General features: G+C 39.8%; 1 long non-coding RNA gene across 1 annotated transcript in view; it reads left to right on the forward strand.

Annotated features, from left to right (window-relative positions):
* Positions 1-2097: 2097 nt before the first annotated feature.
* The window catches only part of LOC122540721 (uncharacterized), a 48920-nt gene continuing 24694 nt past the window's right edge, over positions 2098-26323 (forward strand). The window contains exon 1 of the long non-coding RNA XR_015752054.1: positions 2098-2197. This is a non-coding gene — a long non-coding RNA (uncharacterized LOC122540721). The remainder of the gene's footprint in view (positions 2198-26323) is intronic.

Here is a 26323-nt window from a genome sequence, read left to right on the forward strand (position 1 = left end):
CAGCCTCCGACGCTCCAGGGAAAACAGCTCCAGCCTGATCAGCCTCTCCCTATAGTTCAAATCCTTCAACCGTGGCAACATCCTTGTAAATCTTTTCTGAACCCTTTCAAGTTTCACAACATCTTTCAAATAGGAAGGAGACCAGAATTGCACGCAATATTCCAACAGTGGCCTAATCAATGTCCTGTACAGCCGCAACAGGACCTCCCAACTCCTATACTCAATACTCTGACCAATAAAGGAGAGCATACCAAGGGCTTTCCTGGCCAATACTTATTCTTCAACCAACATCTTGAAAAACATTGATTATAATATATTAATTGTTGTATTTCTGTCTGTGGGACATGCTGTGCTGTAATTCACTGCTGCATTTTACCATCAGGCACATTAGGATGACCTGAGATGACTAAAGATGCTAGAGAAATGCAACCTTGGCTTAGGATGGCACCCCAACTTCTGAAATGTGCTTGCAAATGTTTTCATTTGTATTAAAACTGTTAGTTCTGCTCATGATTGTATCAGCACATTGCCTCAATCGAATTGCAGGGATCTCTGTATATTAACATTGTAATATTCAGTATTCAGCTGCAAACATCTACTGTCGATGTACAGTCTGGTTAACACTTAATTATAAAACTCGTCCTAACAGGATGTGGAAATTCCATGGAAGCTGAACATGTAGACAAGAATATATTTGACAAGCTGCACTGTTAGTTTTGCAATCTGATGTCAGTTGGGAAGTTTAATCACCTATAGATGACAAAGAAAAAGCCTTCAGTGTTTTGCAATTACTGTCCGTGATAAGCAATGGTATTTGCCCCTTTTTAAGCTGAATTGTTCACTGTTAATATTTCAGCAGCAGGGACTGGTTTGAAATAGTTATGTTCCCATGGGGTGACAGCAGCTGATGCTTCCTCTCCCTGCTCCAACATGTCCTGTGGTATGGTCCCAGGTGCAGGACAGTGATCGATAGGCTACATGGCAAACACTCTCTAATAAACTTGTCAGGGCTGTCCACACTCCTGTATTTTTGCTTTTCTGACCATGTTTGGTATAAATCATCAGAAGAGCCTGATCTACTTTTGACATCTCAAAAACATCAGGCCTTTTATATTATGCACTATCCAATCAAAACAGAGTCTAAAGGAATTGAAACTGTTTCTCGAATGTAGTGTATGCAACCTTTTTTGAAATATTTTGAGAATTGCAACAGTGAGTGTTATTTTAAAAACAGCTTTAATTCTAGATTCTCCTCCTTCTCTGCTTTCACCAAAACATGACCCCTTGCTTCCAGAACATGCCCCAATGTAATCTCTGAGTATTGGATTCATGCTGACTCATTCTGATTTAGAATGAGTGCTGTTTCTTCGTTTTATGTTCTGTGGTCATGCTACCTTGTGATTAATTAAAATGAAGAACTTGCATTTCTATGTGCTTTTCATAGCAAGTTGACATTACAAAGTATGTCACAGGCAATGATGTACTTTCCAGGAATATTCTCTATTGTAGTACAAGCTGCAGGCTTTAGTTAGTGAGTCAGTTTTATTCCTACCTAGTTTAAACTAGCAACACAGAAAAGATTTATCCCATGCAGTAATCTGTGAAAATCCAAGAACTATTTAAAGTAACAATTAACAAAGTATAATAAGAATAATTAACTAACAACTATTTACAACTCTTTTCTCTAACCTCGTTTACTTTCCTATACTGTAATACTATACTATAGTATAATACTAGTCCAATAAAACCCCAGATTAAAATTTACTGAAAAATTCAAATTTCAAAACCAGCCGGCTGTCGAATCTTCTTGTTGCAGTTACTCTCCAGGTTGTTGTTATTGTTTTTCTTTGTGCAAATGCCTTCTCTAGACAGGTACCTCTCAGAAAGTTCACATGAGCAGCCGACATCTGTTGGTCTTTGGCAGTTCTCTCTCAACTGTTCATTTTTCTTGGTCTTAGAGCCCCAAAGCACTGGATTGTGTCATTAGCTTTTAGTATTGTCAATATACTAAATTCAAACTTGATTTGAGTTCAGTGTTTGTCTTGGGGGTATAATTCAAACTGATTGGCCTAATTCAAATTTGTTTTTGTCTCCAGGCAACCAGCTACCCTAGCTGCTGGACCTCATGTTACATTGTGTCTTATTCAGAACACTTGGTGCTGTCAAGTAGTTCCATTGGCTTTTAGCTGTCTTAAAGGTACAGTACACCCACATCTTCATAACACTTTCCATCACTCTCATCTTCTTAAATCCTTGCTGTCTAGTTCCACAGACACCAGCAGAATCCGAATTAACAGATGACACTTGGGCCATGAGTTCTCCTGGATTGGTTGTGAGTGGGACCAGAGAGGAATACTTCAGAACCATTCTTTTCCATTATTATTCCTTATTTTACTGGTTTATTGTGTCTCTACAAGGAGCTTCAGAAGAAGGTGGGAAATGTCTAGCTACAATACTTCAGATATCATTGATGTGTGAATCAGACTTGATTGAATAGTTGGTGTTTTCCTGTCTATCATTTTCATGTAATACTTTCTAAAATAATATTTTATTGGTAATTATTCATGGGAGAGTGCCTGCAGTTGAAATAAACTTGGAGCAATTAAGTGCGTAAGAGTTAGGAACAGATGTAGACCATTCGGCACCATTCCTAATGAAGGGCTTTTGCCCAAAATGTAGATTTTCCTGCTCCCTGATGCTGCCTGACCTGTTGTGCTTTTCCAGCACCACATATTCGGCCTCTTGAGCCTGCTCCACCATTCAATAAGATCATGTCCGATTTGTTTGATTTTTGAATTCTGCATAACCATCTACTCCCCATAATCCTTGGTTAGCTCTGACAGGTGTGGCTGGTTCTGAAAACCTTCACAACTCTTGTGGAGCTGTTTGCTCGTAAGAATACTACCTGATACATGTTTTGAGTAGACCCAAATGCCCAGTTATCAAAATCACAGAACCTCAGAAATGATACCGCATGGAAAAAGGCCATTTGGCGTATTGTACTTGCACTGGCTTGTTAAAAGATCACTTTTACTTCATGCTAATCTCCTGTATTTTTCCCCAAACGCATGCGTATTATTTTTATCCAATGAGTATCCTATATTATCTTGAAGGACTCAATTGAACCTCTTTCCACCACACTTCCAGACAGTGCATTTCATACCCCTAATTTCTCGCTGAGTGAAAAAGATTTTCTTCAATTCATCATTGCTTCTTTTGCAAATCAATTTAAATCTAGGCCTTTTGTTCTCGTTCTTTTTATGGGCAGGTACAGTTGCCCTCGATCCATTCTAACCAGTCTGACAATGGTTTTGAAAGCCTCCATTAGATCTCCATTCAGTCTTCTTCCCTCCAAGGTGAACAGTTCTTTAATCTAGTCTAGTTCCTCATCCCTGGACTGATTCTTGTAAATGGTTTTGGCATTGTCTCCAAAGTGTTCACATCGTTCCTTTAATGTGATGCACTATATTGAACATTTCAGCTGAGGCCTAACAAATGTCTTATACAAGTTTAACATCATTTCCTTGCTCTTGAACTCTGTGTCTTTTAGTAGCACCAAATATTTCATGAGTGAGCCGCAGTCTTTCCCTTCAGTACCCAAGTGGCACCATTACCTTATTGGTCATGGTTCACTTATTACAGAGCTGCGAGGGTCTCCCTCCCTTTTCTCATCAGCACCTCATTATTCATGAGGCAGCTTTCTGGGATGATCCTGGCTCAGCCTCAGTGTGAGCAATCTGAGCTAACATTTTTGATACTGGGTCAGCTTGCTGGGCTGTTACCAAGAAAGTTCTATTTATTACATCATTGTGGTCTTCTAGATGCCCCCCAAAAAAATGTTTCCGACAGTGCGACCGGATGGTCTTCTGGTTGTTGCACTATCTCAACCTTCAGTAGCTGACCTTGTCTGGCAATAGAATGCATAACTGTACAGTCAGGGAAAAGACCATATGCTTTCTCCTGCAGCTGTTCAGCTTCCCTATCCTCAATGTTACATGCAATTTGAGAAGGGGACAGAGTTTTTGAAATCCTCCAGAATATTTACTTAATAGAGGTTTTCTTAAGCAGCTTCCATTTTAAGCACCCATACACACTGCTCTAAGAGCAAACTGCTTCATCCTTTCAAATTCCAGGTAAGTCTGGGCAGGTCATTTCCTAATGGAGTGCAACTTCTGATGGGATATCGTCAGCACTAACTGGTATGAACATAAGATTACTGCCTCTCAATCAGTGACACTGTCCTCAGGCAAAAGGGAGTAAATCTCATGACCTTCCCCAGAAAATGTACGCTGCCGTTATAAGACCCAACGCTGAGCTGGTCAATTTAGCTGCTGGGCTAGCTGCTCACCTCTGCCTCCTCAATCATAGTGATTAAATGAGCAAACTGTGTTGTCTCTACCTCTAAATCTGAGCTTGTGGATTCTTGTGGATCAGAGGCAGGTGGATTCTTGTCTTTCAGGTCGATGTGTCTTTGTTCAAACTCCTTTCCTGCTATTTTTCCTGAAGTTTTCTCCGTCCTCGCTCTCCCCTTCCTTCTCTTTCACATTTTACTTTGTCTTTCTTCTCTCATTCTCTGTCTATCTGTCCTTCCATCTCTTTTTTTTTCTGAAATTCTAATTCCTTGTTCTCAAATTTTTAATCTCTCCGTTGCTGCTTTATCCACTTTATTGTCATCAATTCCTACTAGTAAATGGTTGGCCATTCCTTCAAAACTTTTGAGTTTCCAGGCTTTCACATGAAATCCTCATCCTAAGTGTCTTGCTAAATCTTTAAACTGTTTGAACTGTTCTTCCATTTAAAAGTAGCTTCCTCTAATTTTGCCACAAATATGATGACATCGAATGCAGGAATTTCTAAACTAAAGGAATGTAAAGTCAACAAAGCCTTTGCAATTTAAAAAAAAAAATTGGTTTGAATGTAATAATCTATGCACCCTATTTCATTTGTCTACAACTTCAAACCTTGGACAGACCCCTATGTTATGACCTATTCTGAGGTAAGGTTCCTAAATTTCTTAAGGTTCCAGACAGGATACCCAACTCAATAAGGGGATGAATTAGCTCCCCTTAGTTTTTCACCTAGATCCTCTGTTGGCTGAAACAGACTTAATATAAACAGATTCCTCCTTTTGTAGACATGTTTCTCACAGACCAAATAAAGCTAATTTAATGAGGATGTCTTGAGTTTGATGATTTTATTCGTTACTAACTAAGAGAATCAATAATGCAACACATGTACACACAGATTAGGAATAAATAGAGAACTCCCCGAAAAATAAAAATTTAAACATTTTTTAAAGATTTTAAGTCTGTGTCATTCATGAAAAAGCAATAGAAGTAGGTTACATCCATTGCACTGGTTGTTAGTCAGTAGCATCAACATTGATGGTTGAACAGTCGATTTTAAGATTCTTGGTTTTTACAGGTTCATTGAAATTAATTTGTTCTGGTTCCTTTCAACAGTAGATGTTTTGTAACACTTGGAGGATTACTACAGCCAAACAAATTACCGCAGATATAAATTCAGTGCCTTTCTTTACCTGCAATGTAGGGGCGTTTAATGGCTGATCTCAAAGCTGTCGACTAACTCGGTCTTCAGGCTTTAAATCCTGTCTTTTGTATATCCCTGAAAGCTAAGACGCAATCCTATCTGCAGAAGATGGCTTCCTGATGAGAAGGGACTGAGTCGTCAGCCTCTCACTATCTCTACTTATTCTTTTATTCTTTGCATTTGACAACTCCCTAACTCTGGACAGGTGTTACATTCCATGGTTTCATGCAGGACTCTGCCAGAAAGGCACTGAATTTACATCTGTGGTAATTTGTTTGGCTGTAGTAATCCTCTTAAAAAACCATGGTGGACTTAAAGGTTGATCCAGGGTTATGATCCATGGCTGGGGCAATATGAACATGACTGGCATCCTGAAACACTAGTCACTGTGAATGCTCCACAACTATAAAACGACTTCATCTCAAAAGGTAGTGGAAAAAATAGCTGAGCTGTATCTCCAATCTGTTGGCAGACAAAATGATAATGTGTGCTTTTACTGTCACAACTCCAGCAGCGTATGTGTGTGCTTCAAGAAGATGGTGCTTTGACATCACCCAGATCAATGGCATAATTCAACATATATGTTTCATAATATTCATATTTTGTACTTTGGTAGAAGAGGCGGCTCTCACTTTATTTCCAAAAGGCGCTCTTTATTTTCCTTTCAGAGAGGTGACTTTTTGTGAAGGTCAGCACATAACTGGGCGGCACGGTGGCACAGTGGTTAGCACTGCTGCCTCACAGCGCCTGAGACCCGGGTTCAATTCCCGCCTCAGGCAACTGACTGTGTGGAGTTTGCACGTTCTCCCCGTGTCTGCGTGGGTTTCCTCTGGGTGCTCCGGTTTCCTCCCACAGTCCAAAAGATGTGCAGGGTCAGGTGAATTGGCCATGCTAAATTGCCCGTAGTGTTAGGTAAGGGGTAAATGTAGGGGTATGGGTGGGTTTCGCTTCGGCGGGTCGGTGTGGACTTGTTGGGCCGAAGGGCCTGTTTCCACACTGTAATGTAATCTAATCTAATCTAATAACTCATTCTGATGAGCGAGCAGACAACCTGTGATGTTTTATCCATCATGAGGAGTAGGCTCAGCATTGAAGAAATAAGCAAGGGAGGATATCACTGGTATTTTGCCTCCCCAGCATGGCAGCTGATCTCATGTAATTCATTTCCTTACTATTTGTTAACAGTCAGTAGCTAATAGGCAGTCATGGCTGCATTTCTGTAGCAAGAGACAATAAGTGTCTTCCTATTTGCTGTACAAATATTGGCAACATATCCTTTGTTGACCACAGGCTTTCTTTCCCCTTGAATCCGAGAGTGGAATACAGTATAGAGTACCATGTGAAGCACAAATCAGGTGGACAAGTGGAGCTGACACGAGGTGAATCTCATATACAGAGTAGGAAAGTTATCGCTCGGCAACTGTGAAATCACCTGTCTAGTCATTTATATGGGGCAGCAAAGTAGGTGTACTTATTGATAAGAAAGCAGTGTCCTGGGCAATCTTTATCCATCAATCCAGGATCACTAATGAAAGAGATTATCTGGTCATTATCCCATTATTTAATGTTTGTCTATCAGCTGTTTTATTTGCCACATTACAACTGTGACTACACTTCAAAGATTGACTGTAAGGTGCTTTGGGATACCCTGAGATTGTTAAAAGTACTGCATAGATGTAAATTTTCTTCTGTTTTTCCTCTTTAATGTAGCAATTCCAGTATCTTCAGGGTTTGCTACATGGAATGGCGCAGAAGATAAAGCAGGATTGCTCCAGTTTCTGTGATAGACAAGCAGGAGGCTGGGAGTACACAGCAAGCCAGGCAGCATCAGAAGGTGGAGAAGTTAACATTATAGATGTTTCTGTGTCTGCCTGTCAGAGAGTTTTAGAGACTTTCAGACTTCCACTTACGTTGCTTATAAAACAACATACTTCCGGCACATTGCCCTTTATCAGCTATAGCACTGATTTATAAGGGTTTCTTCTGTGCTCTCACTCATGACAGCAAGAAAGTAGAATTGAGATGGAGTGGGAGAGAGTAAACAAATAGAGAGAGATAAAAAAGAAAAAATATATTAGTGAAAGTGAGGGAGTGAGAAAAAGAATATGTAAATCATCAGATGGTAACTGGAATTGTGGAATGAGGTATTAATAGTAAAGAGAGAAATATAAATTGGCAGTAATCATTGCTTTATATCTCACTGCATGTGTCCCAAGAACAGATGAAGGGGTGAAAGGACAGGCATGTATTTTTCACTTGCATCTTAATGAAGCCAGGTGGACTGCCTAGCGAATACTGAGCAAAGGCAAAGAGCGATTTGACATTATTCTCAGGTTCCATCGTTTTAAATTGCCTGCCCAGGAGGAAATATAGACATGGAGTAAAATGTTAAAAGGAAATCAATTTTGGTTAGAATTGCATTGTTCAGAGCTGTTCAAAGAAATCACAACAAGATCAAAAAAAAATCTTCATGACTAACCCTGACACAAAGAGTCCTGGTCCCCAGAAGTGCCGGCCGCTCACCTTGATGAACAGACAAAAAAGAGAATAGCAGAGTAATTTCAATGCATGATGAGTCCCCCAAGTACTATGTAAATGGAAAAAAAAAATCTCTTTTTTTCTAAATCAGTATAGCAATTGGAGCTGTCAGTGAGTTATGTGTTGGGAATTCTAGATAGGGTCCGCCGGAGCTGACAGGGAATTAATAGACTGCATGATTATTAGGATTCGCAGTTCTCTCTGCAAACATTATCGTTCTGCGGACCTGAACACCATCTGCTATTTCACATTCTAATTCTGGGACAGTTTCAATCCATTTTATGAGTGAGCTATTTTCCTCTCTCCCTCTCCTTTGCCTGAAGTCTGCTGCCGCTGACCTCCTTTACCAATTGAGTTGCACCAGGGTGGCTCTGAACTCAGCTCAGGTGACCAGCTTTGGGTTGAAGAAAACCTTTTGCACTTCTCCTTGTGGGTAAAGGCCTATCCATAACCCCTCACAACCCTGTCCTCACAGAACAGCACGGCCGGAAATAGTATCACCCACTTGAGAACTATTGGCACAGCTTGATCCCACTACTGGAGCTGTCATATCTTGTGCCTCTATGTCACCCTTTTCTATGCCAGTCTCAGTCTCACTATCACTACTTTGGAAAGAGTACGCATGTACTCATTCTATATCAAACACAGAACTCAACTATTTTCTTATTATGCATGCAGATTTTGGTATGCTGTATAAAATAAAAAATGCCACAACCATCCAATTGCTGGCATTAAGACATGTCAGTAAGTTACACCACAGCTAAGTGTCTGCATTTGCCATCTGCGAGCAAAGTCTGTAAATTCCAAGCAACATTTTAACATTTTGCTGCCAGTTGCGGGAACTCCGGAATTGCAAAACTATATTTCCATTGAAACATTTCTGAGCACAGATTCTGATGAATAGCGGTGAAGTTATTACTGTATTATTAGGTATTACTCCCAATTATTCATCTCTGTAATACGCTGTGTCTCAGCAATCAATTGAAAGAATACACTGATACCTCATTTTCTCTTTTTTTTTGTTTTCTCCTATTTCTTATCTCATTTCCTGATTTCAAAAGGTTCTCTGAACATTTTTTTCAAGCTATGCCAAATGATCCTTCTTCGGTGACTGATCGTCATGGGATGAATGACATTAAAAATCACACAATACCAGGTTATAGTCCAACAGGTTTATTTGGAAACATTAGCTTTTGGAGCGCTGCTCCTTCTTCAGGCGGTTGTGGAGTAGGACCATAAGACACAGAATTTATAGCAAAAGATTACAGTGCCATGCAAGTAAAATAATATATTTAACAAACCTCAATTGTTGAATGACAGCAGAGTCTGACTTTGTCCAAACACAAAATTCACATGTATATTATTTTTCAATCAGGACCCTTGGACTGATGAGGACTGGAAGTCCCAGGTCAGCTCATCTCCTCTGAAGACCAATCCTCCTTAGACTAACAGTGGCAGCTACCATTCCCCTGGGTGAGATTACCTAACATCACAGAGAAATGCTCTGCTGACTCCTTGAGTCTGCATGGCTCAATGCTAAACCATTAAACACAATTATGCAATTAACTTTCCATTAGTAGGAAAGAACAAGGGGTTTCTTACTATCTTTATTTTTTTTAATTCCTGTTCAGCTATTGAAGGCAGCTTGCATGACAAGCCTTACACAGCATGCAGTAGTTACAATTTAGACTTAGAAGCTAAAGACTACAATTGGTCTTGCTCTGAATGACATCGAGGGCAAATGTTATGTTTAGTTCGCAGTTGTTCTGTCCCTGGAATTAAAACACCCACAAAACTGCGTAACGTTATCAGCACTGAGCAATTTTATCAAGGCATTACTGGTAACTTGTAATAGTTTGAAATAGTCTTTCTAGGGATGTGCGAACTGCTGTCTAAGCCAATGTTTATTTCCAATCCCTAATTTCCCCAGAGAACATGGCAGTGAAGCACCTTCTCAAACCACTTAAGTCCTTTGAACGTATTGGTACAGTCACAGAGCTGTTAGAAAGGGTGTTCCTGGATTTCAACTGAGCTGCAGAGGAGGCATGGTGGTATAGTTTCACATCAGGATGCTGTGTGACTTTGTGGTGGTGTTTCTATGATTTTATTTCTTGTCCTTCTAAACGATTGAAAATTGAAGGTTTGGATGGTGCTCTCAAAAGAGCCTGCAGTTGTTTCGGTGCATCTTGTAGACAGTACACACTGTTGCTACTGTGTGTCAGTGGTGAAGAGTGTGAACCTTGAAGGTGTGAACCTTGAAGGGGGTGTCAATCAAGCAGGTTGCTTTGATCAATGTGGTGTTGAACTTCAGAATGTCCTTCTTGTCCTTTCTGGCATAACCTTACCAGCAATTAGCAAAAAGGTGACCTTTCATATCAAATAGTGAAACAGCTACAATCCTCTTTCCATTCTTAAATATCCATTATTAGACATTTTAATGAACTCCAACATTACAACTATTATTCCAAACAATAACACAGCATTCATTGTTATGGTGTGATTTCTGTGAACTGGAGCAATACAAGAACATAAGAACAACATTTTTGTGTTGCCTAACAAAGAGAACTTGCAGTGCAGTTCCTTGAAGGTCACGTCATGGGTTGACTGGGTCGTGAAGAAGGTATTTGGTTCACTTGCCTTTATTGGTCAGTGCATTGAGTATAGGAGTTGGGAGGTCAGCTTGAGGCTGTACAGGACATTAGTTAGGCCACTTTTGAAAGATTGTGTTCAATTATGGACTCCCTGCTATCGGACAGATGTTGTGAAACTTGAAAGAGTTCAGAAAATATTGACAAGGATGTTGCTTGAGTTGGAGGATTTGAGCTATTGGGAGAGGCTGAATAGACTGGGGCCATTTTCCTTGGAGCACTGGAGGCTGAAGGGTGACCATTTGGAGGTTTACAAAATCGTGAGGGATATGGATAGCGTGAATAGCCAAAGTCTATTTTCCAGGGTTGGGAAGTCCGAATCTGGAGGGCATAGGGAAGGAGACAGGGAAAATAATGTAGAAGAAACCTAAGGGGCAACCTTTTCACACAGAGGATGATAAATGTATGAAATGAGCTCCTAGGGGAAGTGGTGGAGATTGGTACAACTACAACATTTAAAAGACATCTGAATGGGTATATGAATAGGAAGGATTTAGATATATATGAGTCAAATGCTGGCAAATGAGACTGTATTAATCTAGGATATCTGGTCACCGTGGATGAGTTGGACTGAAGGGTCTATTTCTGCACTGTACAACTCTCTGACTCTATGACTCTAACTAGGAATATGGGTAAGCAATTCAGCCTCTCCAGCCTGTACCACTATTCAATATGATCATGGTTGATCTTACCTCTGCATCAATTCCAATTTCCTGCCCACTGTCCATAGCCCTCCAACCCATTAGTAATTAAAGATTTGTCTATCTCTTCCTTAAATTTGTTGAAGCATTGTTGGGCGGCACGGTGGCACAGTGGTTAGCACTGCTGCCTCACAGCGCCTGAGACCCAGGTTCAATTCCTGCCTCAGGCGATTGACTGTGTGGAGTTTGCACGTTCTCCCCGTGTCTGCGTGGGTTTCCTCCGGGTGCTCCAGTTTCCTCCCACAGTCCAAAGATGTGCAGGTCAGGTGAATTGGCCATGCTAAATTGCCCGTAGTGTTAGGTAAGGGGTAAATGTAGGGGCATGGGTGGGTTGCGCTTCGGCGGGTCGGTGTGGACTTGTTGGGCCGAAGGGCCTCTTTCCACGCTGTAATGTAATCTAATCTAATTTGTTGCTTCTTTAATCTGAAAATACTACCAACTAAAGAGCGTCTCTCTAGGTATGTGAGAAAAGTGATCACTGAAACTCCATTTGTCTGGAACACCAAACCAGTTGAGGAGTTAAGAGCAATATAATTATTAAAGTGGTGAACAGCAGATTTTGAAATATGCGCAATGGGACTGTTAACTGATGTTACTTCTAGTATTAAGGACCTGACAACCATTTGCCTTCTTGCAAGAAATGGCTAGATGCAATAGGTGATATGTGACAAATTATTTTTGAGCAGGGTCTGCTGCAAAAAAAAGCCTTTTAATCATCTCCAAGACTAAAACAAGTTCAAAACAAACTTGTAATTGAACTTGAAATGACCCCTTTCTTTCATCTAAGTGTCGGTAAATAAGATTTGCTCAACAGACTCCTCAAACATTGGAAGAAAGGAGACCACTCAACATAAGGTGTGTAGAAATTAACAGATAGTGGCGCTTTGAAATATTCACAAGTTTATGATGCAAAAGTTGCATGTGTTAATGACTTGACTGTCATTAAGAAGTCTGTTGACAAAGAAAGGAATAAAACTAGGAGCTAATAACAATGCCTGTACATTAGAGAATAACTGCTTATGCAGTTATACATTTGTATTATTACATGCATTTATACATTTGTAAACTTGACTACACATATTGGCTTTATTCTAACAGATCTCCTGTGGCTATGTTCATCTGAATCAGGGACTATATTGAAGAGTGATTACTTAAATGTGGCATTTAAAGTGTGATAAAGTATGATAGAAATTAGATGGAATGTTTTAAGAAATGTTTGCTCTTTGCAAAAATCTTACAATATTGTGAGCTAATAGTCTGTGACATTGTACCCAGAGACTGGAGGCTGAGAAGATTTTACAAATGAAGTGGAATAATTGACCTGAGACCGAGAGATATTATTCAGTCCTCATGTTAATATTATAAATTCTGCTGTGTTTTGATACTTTAAAATATTGTTATTTAGAATGCAGAGGATTTACATCGGTTGGATCATTGGAGTTATACTGCAATAGGAACCATGGAGCTGGAAACAACATAAATGAGGCATGCTATTGTCACTACTGGTGGGACATTGTAACTACAGTGCCACAATTTTACACAGACATTTCTCTGAACAAGAATTTATAGTGATAATAAAAATGTAATAACAGAAAGTTTGATTTATAGATGAATTGTGGTGCATGCAAATGAAAGATTTTTAAACCTGTTATTGATAAATAGATTTACATGGATTTTTTCCCTTTTCTGATGCATTGCTCACTCATGTTATTTTGTCTATCAATTAGAAGAGGCCAGAGATTCTTGGCCTCCCTCACATTGGAAAGTAATTATAAACCAGGAGTTTCTGACAGAAGCACATTTCCAGTTTCTCCATTTTGTAATGTGTTGGAATATAAAAGCAGAGATGTACTACTAAGACTTTATAAAGCTCTGGTTAGGCCCCATTTGGAGTACTGTGTCCAGTTTTGGTCCCCACACCTCAGGAAGGACATACTGGCACTGGAACGTGTCCAGCGGAGATTCACATGGATGATCCCTGGAATGACAGGTCTAACATATGAGGAATGGCTGAGGATACTGGGATTGTATTCGTTGGAGTTTAGAAGATTAAGGGGAAACTTAATAGAGACGTACAAAATAATACATGGCTTGGAAAAGGTGGATGCTAGGAAATTGTTTCAGTTAAACGAGGAGACTAGGACCCGTGGACACAGCCTTAGAATTAGAGGGGGTCATTTCAGAGCAGAAATGCGGAGACATTTCTTCAGCCAGAGAGTGGTGGGCCTGTGGAATTCATTGCCACGAGTGCAGTGGAAGCCGGGACGCTAAATGTCTCCAAGGCCGAGATTGATAGATTCTTGTTGTCTCGAGGAATTAAGGGCTACGGGGAGAACGCTGGTAAGTGGAGCTGAAATGCGCATCAGCCATGATTGAATGGCGGAGTGGACTCGATGGGCCGAATGGCCTTACTTCCACTCCTATGTCTTATGGTCTTATGGTCTTATGGTGTTTACCTGTTCATTCCCTCTTTTAAACCCTAATGGAGACCTAGTAATACTATTCCAATGGAAAGAAATTCAATGCTAAATGTTGGGCTGGGCCCGGGTTGCTCATCAAGAACCCTTAGGTTGATAGCACAGAATTTGCACCTCAGGGTAATCAAATGACAATTAAAAGACAGAATTCTTTTACTCAGGGGATTTTGGCATAGGTAGCTGGCCAGCATTTATTACCTGTCCTTAGTTGCCCATGAGAAGGTGGTGGTGAGCTGTCTTCTTGAACCCCACTGCAGTTCATGTGCTGCAGATAGATCCAAATTGCTTTTAGGGAGGAAGTATCTGTTGCCCTTGTCCTTCTAGATTGTAGTGGTCATGAGCCTGGAAGGTAATTTAAAACTTCTTGTTTTATCCAAAAATTGCACTTTAATAAAATTTCAGACACATTTGGACGGGTAAAGTCATACAATATGGACCTATCGGTCCAATTAGTCCATGCCTAACATGTTCCTAAACTAAACGAGTCCCTCTTGTCTGTGTTTGGTCCATATCACTACAACCCTTTCCTTTTTATGTACTTATCCAAATGTCTTTTAACTGTTGTAACGGTACCTGCACCCACCACTTTTTATGGCAGTTCATTCCACACACGAACCACTCTGTGTGTAAAAAAATTGTCCCTCGTGTCTTTTTTAAAAACTTTTTTCTCTCACCTTAAAAATATGCCTCATAGTTTTGAACTCTCCTACCCTAGGGAAAAGACCCTTGCTATTCACTTTATCTGTGATCTTCATGATTTTATAGACCTCTTCAAGATTACCCCTATAACTACCCATGTGAAAAACATTCCCAGCCTGTCCAGCCTATTTTTCCAATGTAAAACCGTTATTCCCAGCAATGTCTTGGTAAATCATTTCTGAACTGTCTCCAATTTAATGCTATACCTCATGAATAGGGAAGGTTTAGAGGGTTATGGGCCAAATGCAGGCAAATGGGACTAGTTTAGTTTGGGAAATTTGGTCAGCATTGATGAGTTGGACCAAAGGGCCTGTTTCTGTGCTATATGACACTGTCACTCTATGGCTTAATATGCACCTTGAAGAAAAAGCTTTCCACAAATTGTCCAAGCAGAGCTAAAATCAAAGTCAAATCTTAAAATGTAATTAGCCAAGGACCATTTGTGCTTAAAGCTAATTGTTCAAAGAATATTTTAAATAAATTGGGTCGACTGAGAGTTGAAAGCAGAATGGTGCCAGTCACTTTAGGTTGGTATGTGTTCCCTATAGTTTCATAATATTATTACATTCAATAGTTGAATTTTTACTGATCACCCTTTCAAAGAGGTTATGTGCCTATACCTGAAATGGATTAAAATCATACCCGAATGACATTACCTACATGAATTTCACAAACCTGCCAAAGGGTGTTCGATATAAACTCGTGAGGAATCTTGCAATAAAAAGGGGAGTTGCAACAGAAAACAAATTTATTTTATTGAAAGGCAAAATAGTGTAATTGTCAATGAGGATTTCAGCATTCTGAAGAAGAATTATACTGGAATCAAAACCAATGGTTCCCAGCCTTTTCAGTAATGTGGCACTCTTCAGTTAGACAAACAGCTCCATGGCACACTCGACCTTTCTCAGCTGAATTGATTGCTCATAAACGTTACATTTACATGCAACCAGCAAAAATACACCACCTTCGACTGTAAGCACAGACAGAAAATCTGCTCAACTCAACTATTTTAATTATTCACAAACAAAGGATCAGAGAAAATTACAAAGTAGATTAAATTTCAATTTATCAGGTTAGTAGAAAAAAACCTGGATCTGCCAGTGTGCGCAGAGCTTTCTGATCTGGGGAGGAATTGACGAGAGGGCTACCAGCAAATCTTGCTCCACTGTCAAGCACTCTCTGCTGTTATATATGTATGCCAGTATTGAAAATGCAAGCTTGCAGAGATATATTATCGCAAATGGCAAACATATGCCAAAGGCTATGTTTCTGTGCTGTAAACCTCTATGACTCTACAGCAATACCATAGTCAGAGATCATCAGATATTCATGCACCACAGTCACTCACGCACGAAGATACCTCTTCACATTTCAGCTTCATTGTGCAATCTATCCATGGCTCTGCATATTCCTCTTTTTCTTTTAATGGCAGTTTTTGTGATGAAGCAGAAGTCAGTGAACTAAATGGACCACTTATCCAGTCATTGTCTTCCATAGTTTTTGAGTGGGGAGGAGAATTCAAATTTCTTTTGCAGTGCCTTGAGATGTTTGAATATAGTTAAAAATCAAACAACACCAGGTTATAGTCCAATTGGTTTGTTCATAAGTATTAGCTTTGGAGTGACTTAGCTAGCTCAGAGCTGGCTCCTAGAGCGAACAGAGCCCCTGATACTCTTTTATTATATGTCAGCCAGGACTCCCTGATTGGACCAGACTAACAGTCCCAATCAGGGAACTCACATTTTATGAGATCCGCCTGGCTGACCTCGTTCCAATAACTACAGTAACATTTAATGGCAGGTCAGGCATTGTTGAAAACTGTCAGTTCTCTCTCTGGAAGTCATGAACTGGGGACAGAAACATTCCCCGCACTAATCATTGTACTTCAGTTAACTTTGATGCTTAGCCCCCATTTTGGCACACAAAATAGTCAACAAAATGTGATTTCCATGGGCATGATTTTATATAATTCATGATTTTCATGGATTGCTGTAATACTGTAGTTCACTCGGGTCATGTTGTTTTGGCTACAAGAGCTGTAAAGAAACTCTTTGTTCTATCAGTGCAACTGCTTCAACATATGGCCCAGGTAAGATTTCTTCTCCTCAGCTAAGTATCTGTTACCCAAAATATTTCTTCACCAGTAGCTTGACTCAGAAGCTCCTTCTCGAAGAAGAAATTCTCCTAAATGGAATTCTATTCAGCATACTGAACAGCTGGCAGTATCTGCTTATATCAATGGATTTGTCATCCTACAAAGTAACATCTGGCTCGTAGCTACCTTCTTTTGCAGTACCTCTTCAATATCAGGTGACTTGTAGTAAATTTGCTGTATTATCAGAGAGTGGAATTTTGTTGATCTCTTTTGCAGCATCAGCTCCTGACATCACACCTCTGTCTTTTTTTTAGCATGCCGGCATGATTAATGTTCCCTCAATGGTATGGGACTTCCTTGATATTGCCACAAGCTCAGCCACCAAGTAACTAGCCTCTTGAGATTTATCCCAATACCAACATGCACTTCATCAGACATTGTGTCTGCTTAATGTTTTGTCCTCCCAAACTATTGAAGTACTGAATCTGTTTGTTCACAAGAAATGGATGTTTCATCAGTGAATGGCATTTTAAGTCACTTGGTGCCATCACAGTGTTTATCAACTTCTCTCTGAAGATGAGACATTCAGGTGAAGGACAGATGGCATCTCCTATTCAGATAACTCTCATTATACTGTCTCTGGAAAGTTCTTATTTTTTTCCCTTTGGGTTCAGATGTTTCATTGACTGAATTAGCAGAGGCAGCACCTCTTTTGACATGAAACTTAATGCTTTTCTTCTTCAAATTTAAGATTTAGATGGGTGGTATATGTAAAAACAAAAGTTCTAAAAGATATTCACTTTACAATTCATGGTAATGTGGAAATGTATCCAGGCAGGCAGGCCAGTTTACTGTGCATGTGCAGTTTCATTTCAGAACAAATGTTTGGTCCTACATATGTGCAGGTGATGAATCTCTACACACACACAGTATCAGACAACAATATGCAAGTGGCAAATTCCTGAGAATTTCACGGCACACCAGTGGAAAATTTCTGCTTGAAATGTCAACTCTGTTTCTCTCTCCACATATGCAGCCAGGCCTGCTGGCTTTCTTCAGCATTCTTTGCATTTGTTTCAGATTTTCAGCATCTGTGATACTTTGCTTTTATTGTAGAAAGCTGTCTGAAAGAGTCTGTCAGATCCTGGGGGTTTCTAATTCCTAAATAAAGAAAAAGAAATCGTGTTATCTCAAACTTTGATTTCTGCACACAAGAGAATAGCAAAATAAATGTCAACATTTTAAAAAGTTTGCATGTAAAATGTTAATGCCATATGTTCAAACAGAATAGAAAGTAGACAGTTTAATGTGATCAATACTAAGCAAGAGAGAGTAAAACTAACATTATGTATTCACTGTTAACATTAAAGAGGTGGCAAGTGATGCTCAATTTATCTGGAACACACCTGAGAGCTTTGAACTGTACTGTGTTGCATCTGAGAATGTTTGAAGTTATCTTTTCTGAAGGCAAGAATTTTTTCACTTTGATCTTGCTGTCAACATCATCATATTGGGAATATCACAGGTCAGTTGTAACCTCCAATGAGCATTTGCCTTAGGGCACCAGTGTTGTGAAGCTATGAACAGTTTCATTTAATCTCTCTGTTCTGCTCCACCCTGAGCTGAGCTTTGAGTCCCATGCCCCAAGCAAACAGGACCGCCTGCTTTTACTTCTGAAACAGTGCACTGTTTCATCCCTCTTTTACATAGACTCATGTTAACATCTATTTTGTGTCTTTGCCGTGCCCAGATTGCACTGTGCTAAAACTTTCTTTCTTGACTGCACACTTTATCCTCTGTCAACTTCAAATCACCTAAAGTGATGCCACTGGCATCTTTCCTTATCCAGTTGGTTATTATTATTATACTTGTCAGCTTCTACTGGTGCCCCATTCCGCATCTAACGTAGAGGCTGAGATTTTGTCCCAGTGCAGTTGGAGTGCAACAATTACCATCTTTCTGGCGAAAGAAGCTGCTGGTAGAGCTGTAGAAATTGTATACTACCAACAAATTGCAGACACCATCACTGTTCCAGAGATGATCACACGTTACAAGAGAGAGCGAGAGAGATCAATCAGCTATGGTGCTGGCCAAGGGTAGTATGATGTTTAAAGAAGTAGCAGATAAAGGTTGGATGTGGGTGGCTGCTGAATGCAGATTGGCAGTAATTTGCAGTTACCAGTAGAGTCTGGAGAGTTTTCAGTCATTTTTCTCCATAGTTTTGCGCCTGTCACCCTAAATACCGAACATTTGCCACATTTGAAAGTATCCTTTAACCCAACATCTTTCATCATGCCTTTGCGTTTCTTATCTGTGCCCCCGTGTGGGCGGCACGGTGGCATAGTGGTTAGCACTGTTGCCTCACAGCGCCAGAGACCCGGGTTCAATTCCCGACTCAGGCGACTGACTGTGTGGAGTTTGCACATTCTCCCCGTGTCTGCGTGGGTTTCCTCCGGGTGCTCCGGTTTCCTCCCACAGTCCAAAGATGTGCAGGTCAGGTGAATTGGCCATGCTAAATTGCCCATAGTGTTAGGTTAAAAGGGGTGAATGTGGGGGTATGGGTGGGTTGCGCTTCGGCGGGTCGGTGTGGACTTGTTGGGCCGAAGGGCCTGTTTCCACACTGTAAGTAATCTAATCTAATCTAATCTTATCTCTCTCCCCATCCATCTTTGTCCCCCAAACCACCCATGACACTAGTTACCACACTTTGCTTGGCCACTTAATAGCTACTGAAAAATGAAGTTTTCATCTCAATCAGCTGGACTGGTTCTCTAAAACTTAAACAAAAATTCAAAGGTGATTGTTCAAATAATTTTAGATGTAAAACTGATAAATTACCGGTTGTAACTTGATTTATGCAAGTATTTGTATTACATTCCTCCATTTAACAGTGACTTTACAGGTAAAATAAAAATATTAAAATGGTCCACACATATTCGCAACACATGCAGAGAAAAGCAATGCTGACACATTACTGCAAAAGGTATCAGGTCATTCAAGTTGCCATAGGAATGTCAGTGTTTCTCTCTTTTCTTGGGAATGCCTGCTGAACTGGACTAACTTGACACCTAGTGCTTCACACCTAGAGTTTAACGATCTACAATGTTCAGATTTTATTCTTGATTAGAGCTTCAGGAAGTGTCAGTTCAGCTTTGTGTTCTGCCATGACTCTGTTTATGCTGTGGACTGACATTTTCTTTGATGCATGCAGAATCTAACTGAAAACGTCTCTGACACCAGATGTTGATCGTTGGAATCTGTGGAAATTAAGGCTGGTGGAGATTGGCTTTACCGTCCACAGTTTATGGTGGGTCCATCTCATTAGATTTAATTTTTATTGTTATGAGTATACTCAAGTCCAGGGTACAAGAGTATAGTGAAAAGTGTATAATATTGCCATGTTTGGTGCCATCTTAGGTAAAAAGTATCGCAGTACAAAGTTTTTGTTACGGAAGTACAAAAATAAAGAAATAAGTTAAAAAGTTCAGCACCACAGCCTTCCAAGTACAAAAACAGAAAAATAAAGAAATAAAGTTATCACTAACACCCCTTCTATAAGCAATTGGAGATATGTCAGGAAGTCCTTCTTCATAAAAATAGTGTTTACACATAAATGGACTTATAAGCAGATACAAGCATCCGTAAACATTGCAGTGATTTAGCAAAGATTGCATTCCACAGTGTAATTTAGAATCTTTTTGGATACATGAATCAAGGTAATCTTCTTCCCTTCAATTACTTTGTGATGTTGTAATAAAGCTGACAGCAGAGGTGAGACAGCCTGTAATATTATTCATAAAGTAAGTGAGGTATAGCATTATTGCTTCTCATAGTCTATTTCAAAGAATCATACAAATATCTGAATTCAGAGCAGGAGGCCCCTTGAGTCTGCTCCTCCATTCCATATGATCATAGCTGACTTGATTACTTTGCATTCCCACCTTTCACTCCTTTGCTTATTAAGAATGTATCAGCCTCTGCCTTCAATATGTTCAAGGACTTTGCTTTCACCACCTTTTGAGGGAGAAAGTCCCAAAGACTCATGAGCCTCTATGAGAAAAGAATTCTTCACATCTCTATCCTTTAGTTTTAAACAGTGACCTAAACACTTCAAGGATTTAATAACATTTTTTTTCTGACAACTCTGTGACTATATCAAAGAAAATAACATCAGGAATTTATTGTAAAATGTTTCTTAATATTTTTACGTCATGGGCTGATGGCCTCCAGCAGTTCAGAAAAAAAAAGGAAAATGAATTGACTCTGAACTTGACCCTAAGGCTGACACAGTAAATAGTCTAAGTTCAATACTGATCCCAACCCTGGCCCTAACCTTTAGCACTGCTTAGTGCTGTTTACAAGGCAGTTGAGCCCAGCAAACACCCCTGAGAGATGTGTCTATGGGAGTAATGCGACATTCAAGAGCACTAGAGACAAAGTACATCAGTAAATAAGAAAGAGGTGATTACATGGAACTAACTCATTGAGTCTTGATAATAAATACAAGCTTACTTATGCATTAACAAATAGCAATCCTGCTGGACACTGAAAGCCAGAATTTATCAGGATTCTTGGCCAGAATTGACTGCTGACCACCACATGTGGAAATAGCCAAAAGCAATCTGGAAAACAGGATTTGTTAGCCATTGATTTCCTATATCTTTCTCAACATTGCACACCATTAAACTCAGAAGCAGTAGGTTTGGGAAATGCTGGAAGGCCCCCATTTGCCAAATTCACTGGAACTATCAATCCCTGTATATAGGTACATCGGGAAAACAAAATATCTGTGCTAGAAACTTCAAAAATTTATAAAAAGCGAAAAATCTATTTACGCTTCATATATTACAACAGTTACCATACTTTAAAAATATTTAATTGGCAGTGAAACAGTTTGGAATGTCCTGGGATTGACATAGGTGTTTGATAATTGCAATTTATTTCTAGCTCTTGTTTTTAAATTCCTGCTGACTAGTTGTCATTCAGTTGCTATGGTTGAGTCTTGTATGCTTCAAGCTGAATAAGAACCATTTGTAAGAAGTTAGTCTGCAGAAACAGATGCATTTTATAGATTGTGTTGCTGATGCTATGTTGGTCGAAATGTATTTTAAAGTATTTGTTTTATTCTCAAACTGTCTGAATTAATGGGCCCAATTTTAACACTGGCTAGGGGAATGGGTTTTGAGTGAATTTTAATCTCACCTATCATTTTTGCATTGTTTATTGAACAATATTTGAGCTTCACGTTATAAACACAAATTGATCAAAATGACCTTGGCTCTGGATTGGGTGCCATTTGGAAGTCCAAGTTAAAAGGCTTTGAACTCAAAGGCCAAAAGAACTATAGATCTTCACTTCATTTGAACTGTGCACAGGCAATGCACTTTGTTCCACAATCTGGCAGCACTTAAACAATAACTGACAATTCCAGAAACATGAAAGACATTGCCAGAGGAATGTCTTCAGACATTAAAGATAAGTTTGCAGTAGTGATTCATACTGAGCTGTATTTCAATGTCATCCTTTTAGGTTAAAGAGGAACTTGTATTTACATAGCACCTGTTGTGATAGTCCCAAAGTAATTCACAGCCAATGAATTACTTATGAAATGTAGTCACTGTTGTAATGTAAGAAATTTTGTCACAACAAACTGCAAACAGTGATGGGGATTGTCCAGGTCATTTGTGTTGGAGGAGGATTTGAGCTATAGGGAGAGGCTGAATAGGCTGGGGCTGTTTTCCCTGGAGTGTTGGAGGCTGAGGGGTGACCTTATAGAGGTTACAAAATTATGAGGGGCTTGGACAGGATAAATAGACAAAGTCTTTTCCCTGGGGTGGGGGAGTCCAGAACTTGAGGGCATAGGTTTACGGTGAGAGGGGAAACATTTTAAAGGGACTTAAGGGGCAACTTTTTCACGCAGAGTCTGGTGCGTGTCTGGAATTAGCTGCCGGAGGAAGTGGTGGAGGCTGGTACAATTGCAACATTTAAAAGGCATTTGGATGGGTATATGAATAGGAAGGGTTTGGAGCGATATGGGCCGGGTGCTGGCAGGTGGGACTAGATTGGGTTGGGATATCTGGTCGGCATGGACGGGTTGGACCGAAGGGTCTGTTTCCCTGCTGTACATCTCTGACTCTATGAGTCTATGCAAGAAAATTAGAAATGCAGGAAGCTGAAGGACCACATACCAGATCTTAACTTTCCTTATTGGATATTCTCATATGGTCAGCAATGTGGCTTACTCTTTAAAAATGGCCAAGCTACCCATTCATGGATAATCAGTCTTGGGCAATAAATTGGCCCTTGCAGTGGTTCCCACATCCCATGAATGAATAAAAAATACTGCAAAGTATCTTGTCTCTGAAGCTAAGTTTCACACTGATACATCAATGCACTTCTCAGGAGTTACAAGAATTAGTGAACAGGCTGGAGTTTGGGAAATGCTCAGGATATTTTATGTAGATTACTTTGGGATGGACTTTTTTCCTTTACTTTCCAGTGGAATTTGCCAAATGCTGCTTTTTACAAGGAGAAAATCATAGCTTCATCAAATGGTTAAGGCAAAGGACGAGGTCATTTGATGAGGCCTTGGCCATGCTCTGCAAAAGGAATGTAACTCATCCCATTTTTCCAAACTTTCCTAATACCTTGCCTTGCATATTTTATATTCACTTCAGGACCTTGTCCAATTCCCTTTTGAAAGCCAGAATTGAAACTGCCTATTCTTTCATCTGGAGGAGAAAGATATGACACTATTCTTAAGAGCAGGGGAGGTCTCATTAGCATTCTGATTCATGTTTATTCCTCATGGCTGAAAGGAATGTATGAATAACTTTGTTATGTCAAACTTATAGAATCACAAAAGGGTTACAGTGCAGAAAGATAAAACAGCAAATTCAGCAGTAATGTCTCTTCCATTACACCAGTGACTAAACTTCAAACGTACTTAATTGGTTGTAAGGTGCTTTGATTAGAAAGGTGCTATCTACATTTTAGAACATAGAACATAGAACGATTCAGTGCAGAACAGGCCCTTCAGCCCTCGATGTTGCACCGACCTATGAACTATTCCCAGCTCATCCCCCTACTATCCCAAAATCATCCATGTGCTTATCTAAGGATTTTTTTAATCTCCCTAATATGGCTGAGTTGACTACATTAGCAGGTAGGGCATTCCACGCCCTTACCACTCTTTCTGAATCACAGTTTTGAATCACCATATTGTTAGGCATGCATTCTAGTTCCTAATCCAATGCTGCATAAAAGGTTTTGCGCCATATTTCCTCTGTTTCTCAATCCTTCCATTTCTGTGGTCAGTTTCTCTCTACTTCTTTCTATAACCACCTGATGAAGGAGCAGTACTCTGAAAGCTAGTGCTTCCAATTAAACCTGTTGGACTATAACCCAGTGTTATGTGATTTTTAAATTAAAGAAGGAAGCATATGTCAGCTACAGTGCATTAAAAGTAGGGGAGGATCCTCAAAAGTATAGAGTGTAGAAACTTGGTTATAAAGGATATTAGGAGGGCAAAGAGGGGCCACGAAATATCTTTGGCAGGAGGGATCAAGGAAAACTTCAAGGTTTTTTATAAGTATACTGACAGTAAGAGGATTACTGGAGAAAATGTGGGACCTATTAGAGACCTAAGGGGCAACCTGTGCATGGAGCCAGTGAGGTCTGAAATAAATAATTCTCATCTGTATTCACAGAGGAGGAAGACATTGTAGCTGAGGATATCAGTTGGGATGGTAAGGTTTTAGAATGTTAAAATTAATAAAGAGGAAATATTAGATGTTTTAGCAGGCATAAAGGTGCATAAAGACCGAGGACCAAATAAGATATATCCCAGACTACTATGGGGAGGCAAGGGAGGAGATTGCTGGGATCCCAGCAGAGATAATTAGTACTTTGCTGATCACAGGAGAAGTGCCAGATGACTGAAGGAAGCAATGAGGTTCCTTTGTTTAAGAAGGGCAGCCGGGAAGGGCAGCTAACTTCAAACAAGTTGGTCTGAGGTCAAATGGTAGGAAAACTTTTAGAAAAGGTTTTGAAGGACTGGATTAATCTTTGGAAAAGCAGAGATTTATTAGCATGGATTCGTTAGAGTGAGATCCTCTCCTACTAATTTAATTGAGTTTTGTTTAAAAATGTGACTAAATATATTGATGGAGAGTAATGCAGTTGATGTGGTTTAGCTAGATTTCAGTAAGGCCTTTGCCAAAGTCCCCCATGGAAGGCTGGTCCAAAAGATAAGAACTGATAGGATGTGAAGGCAGATGGACAAACTGGATCCAAAATGGTTTGCAATTAGGAGGCAGAGGGTGGTGGTGAAGGGATGCTTTTGTAATTTGAAATCTGTGACCAGCAGTGTATCACATAGATCAGTGCTAGAACCCTTGCTGTTTGTTATGTACATTCATGACTTGGAAGTCAACGTAGAAGATTTAACTTATAAGCTTTCAGATGATATGAAAATTGGGATTATTGTTGATGGTGAGTAGAATGGTCTCAGGCTAAAATCTGATATTGATCCACTGGTAAATTGGACAGAACAATGGCAGGTGGAACTTAATCCTGGTAAGAGTGAGATGATGCACTTTGGGAGATCTAATAAGGAACAGTTATACACAATGGGTCCCTAAGGAGTGCGGAGGAACATAGGGACCTTAGTGTACAAGTCCATAGATCCCTAAAGTCCTGTATCAGCACAGGAAAACAGAGTGTGAAGAGGGTACCATTTCTTTCCACTCAAAATCACTGCCACTCTCCAATTTGCAGTTCTCATTTAATATTTGTTCGGGACCTTTCATTTGCAAGAACAGAACATATTACTAAAGATTATGAATTGTACATACACCTGTTTTTTGTCCCATGTAAGCATATGTGTCACATGTTGCTGAGAGGTGCTACCATGTTGTCTCTTTAAATCCATTGTCCTTCAATACAAGCAGAATGTGTGTGATGGGCTCTGTGAGTTCAGAGCGCAAAAAATGCATTCAGATGTCACTCAAGTGTTTGCAGAGCTTTCTTTTCACAGACGTGCATTTCCCTTAAACCCAGGTAATGAATTTGACCTTTGAAATGCAGATTACCAACAGTGTCCTCACTTGCCTTAGTCACCCCTGTATGGTCATTGCATTTCTTGCTGCACTTTCTAGCAATTTATAGGGTGACGGAAGTTGCACTGACTGCTTTACTAAATTCCTCCCCACCTTATGCCTTCAAGCATCAGACAACATTTTGACAATGTGTCTCACCATTACTGCCATTTTATCAAGGCTCCCCTACCCTTAGTGCCTATTGTTAGTCTATTCATTCATTTTCTTTGCCCAGTATTATTCCATGATTGTATCAAATAATCTGTGTGCATAAATCAGCTTTAAAGATTATTCCCATATTAATTTTCCCTTCCTCACTATGGTAGTAGCCCCATATGAAACAATATTATTCTGAATGTACCATGAGAGGTTGCAATGTAAGGTCACTGGGTTAGCTACAAAGATACATGAGTCAGTGCCTTGTTGCCCCGACCAATGGGAGAGAATCTAGCTTTTAAAGTTAAAGGCAGCCTTATCAGTGGAGATGGTATTGCTTTAAAGGCTGTCCTAATGGAGC

Source organism: Chiloscyllium plagiosum, unplaced genomic scaffold (assembly GCF_037043375.1).
Source record: "Chiloscyllium plagiosum isolate Xiang-an unplaced genomic scaffold, Cpla_swu_hap1 HiC_scaffold_29, whole genome shotgun sequence".
Classification (NCBI taxonomy): Eukaryota; Metazoa; Chordata; class Chondrichthyes; order Orectolobiformes; family Hemiscylliidae; genus Chiloscyllium; species Chiloscyllium plagiosum.